Genomic DNA, 2981 nt, shown 5'->3' with positions numbered 1-2981 from the left:
TAGTATATATCAGAAATCTCTAATATAAAAACAGTTGTGTTCGTACAGTTAAAATTCTACCTGCAGCTCCCTCCTCTGTTGACTTTCAATAAATGCAGTTTCCCTTCTGCCTTTTAGAATAATGCATCTTGACAATATTGTTTGATTCCTAAATTCTCAGGGGATTTTCTTTGGATGATTCCATTTCTATTAACTAATATTTTTTTTCTTTTTGCTAACTTAAGCAGCTACGCTGTTAGAATAAGGAACACAAAATCTATTACAAATAATATTTAGGGGCACCTGGGTGGCTCAATCGATCGAGCGTCTGACTCTTGATTTTGGCTCAGGTCATGTTCTCACAGTTCGTGGGATCGAGCCCTGTGTCTGGCTCCCGGAGCCTGCTTGGGATTCTCTCTCTCTCTCTCTTCCTCTCTCTCTGCCCCTCCCCGCTCATGTGCTCTCTCTCATGCAAAATAAACTTAAAAATATATATATTATTTAAATTCCTTTCATCAACATTTATTTTAATCACAAGATACATATCAAGCCTATAATATTTTTAGTTTAAACTGGAAACTTGGCCCAAATCGTTCAGATGCTGTTTTTTTAGGCTGACTGTGTTACACATCTTGCACATAGTTCCACATGCACATAGTTCCACACATACTTATGGAATGAATGACACCACCAATAGTTGATGCAAACTTTCTCATAGTAAATTTTAAGGCAATAAAAGGACTGTCAGAGACTGTTGGGTTGGCTATGCTCGTGTTACCACAGTGTCTGGAACAGAATTTGTCATCTTGCCACAAGGAAGGTCCCTTTGAGCAGGACCTCATTTTGCTCACAGCTGGTGCCCTCAGTAAAAGTAGTGAGGAGCACGTAGTCATTGTCCAATACTTTTTCTTGGATAAATAAATGTGTGCTTGAGACCATCACCAGATTCCTGCTGCCTTCAGGATAAGGACAAAACTCTGCATTATTGAATACTTTGTTCTTAAAGTCCTCTCTACCTGTGTCTCTTGAGGAGACTACTAATTGCTGTCCCGATAAGCAGAACTGCTTTGCCTGAGGACAGTTCTTGGATATTCCAGCAGACATTTATTTTTTATTTTTTTAATGTTTATTTTTTTGAGAGAGAGAGAGAGACAGAGCATGATCCGGGGAAGGGCAGAGAGAGAGAGGGAGACACAGAATCCAAAGGGGCAAATTCTCTTCATGCCTGATGTCTATCAACAGGCCAAGAATATATATTCTCCTCCGAGGAAGGGATACAAACATTGGTGAACAAGAATACATTCTATCACTGCCATGTACCGAAAAATAGAATGTAGAATGTCAAATCAGCCGTTTAATGGCATCTGCAACTCAATGCAGTTTATTCTTACAAAAACGAGGAAGCCGTTGAAGAACAAGAAGCTGGAGGCACTGTAAGAATGTTCTGAAGGAAACCCACGGAGCAGCAAGGAACTGAAAGCAGTTTCATTCCCAGGACGGAAGGCCGCCGGGACTGCTCCTTCTCTCCAGAAGGACATCATACGGGCGCCAGGCCTGGGATAAGAATGTTTTGTCTGGCGCCAGATGTATTCATGACCCAGTATGGAATACACTGCAGGTGCAGGACCTGTCAAGATGCCAAATACTATGTTGTATGTTCTTGGTGTCATCAAGACAATTTGCAAAAATAAAAGAAGCTTGAGGCAGGGGAGCGATGCTTCGGCTCTGGAGAGTCTTAGCCCCCTGCTTTGCAATTCTCTCATCACTGCACCTTTAGGACCTGTCTCTCTAGAGGAAGAAATGGAGAAAAATATATCTTTAATTTTTTTACTTTGATAATTTTAGAAATATAGGCTAAAAATTCCTTTCACTAAAAACAAAACCTACGAAAACTGTCACAAAATTAAAACAGTCACAAAATCTCTTCCAAGTCTCTGGAAAAGATAACAGCAAATTAAAGAAACTCTGTAGAGCAAAGATAAGATGAAAGAAAGAGCAAGGTTGCACAAAAGATATAAAGCAGGATAGCAGAAGATATACAAAGCAGTTATAACCACATGCGCAAAAGGCTTAATGCCCCATAATGAAAGGCAAATACTAGTTAAAAAGTAAAATCCAACTATGTGCTGCTTGAGGGTTAAACCTCAAGTAAATTAAAAAAAAAAAAAGAAAGGAAAAGTCAAAACTGAGCAATTGAAACTGTAAACACAAAAAGAGGGAACAAAAATGACTATGGCCAGTGATTTCTACCTGTGCTGCTGTGTAGGGCACAAGGCAAGCTTGGACATGAGTTTCTGGAGTATGAGGTTCAGCCAGAGAGAAAGCTTACATATGCCAACCACAGCAATTACAAAAATGATGTCATGATCAGAAAGGGGGCTTAAATACACAAGAATGTAATGGGAGAACCGAAGAGAATTATTGATGACAGTAAAATTACAAAAGAAGATGCTTTGTGGCCCCCCTCGGACAGAGTTAGCCACCTGGAGCTTAAAATTGTCAATGGAGATGAACACATTTCTTTTACCACATCAAAAATAGGTTCTCTTGTTTATTTTCAAAAAAGTTATTTGTAGACCCTGCAAGAAAAATAAAAAATAGGCTCTCTTATTGACATAAATCAGTCAAAGGATCCTGAAGGCCTTCAAGTATTTTACTATTTGTTATAGGACCTGGAATGTTTAGTTTTTAGTCTTATTGGATTACAATTCAAGATGAAACCAATCTAAGTTGTATGTTTTTAAAGCTGTTTTTATATTTAATTAAGGGATGAGTTTGTCATTTATAATACTGGGATTTTTATAAATGTGAAACTTTTTTATATACCAATTAAAAATTAGAAAATACATAAACAGGGGCACCTGGGTGGCTCAGTCAGTTGGGCATCAACTCTTGATTTCGGCTCAGGTCATGATCTCACCTTTCCTGAATTTGAGCCCTGCGTGGGTTCTATGTTGATGGTGGCACGGAGCCTGCTTGGGATTCTCTGTCCTCTCTCTCTA

The 2981-nt window shown here is 38.9% G+C and overlaps 1 pseudogene; it reads left to right on the top strand.

The window, feature by feature from the left end:
- Window positions 1–2205: 2205 nt before the first annotated feature.
- LOC109270598 (protein mago nashi homolog 2-like) lies at window positions 2206–2708 on the top strand (annotated as a pseudogene).
- The last annotated feature ends 273 nt before the right edge of the window (window positions 2709–2981 follow it).

This window comes from Panthera pardus, unplaced genomic scaffold, assembly GCF_024362965.1.
Source record: "Panthera pardus isolate Hobbes unplaced genomic scaffold, ASM2436296v1 HiC_scaffold_6, whole genome shotgun sequence".
Classification (NCBI taxonomy): Eukaryota; Metazoa; Chordata; class Mammalia; order Carnivora; family Felidae; genus Panthera; species Panthera pardus.
This window is presented reverse-complemented; position numbering and strand designations above follow the sequence as displayed.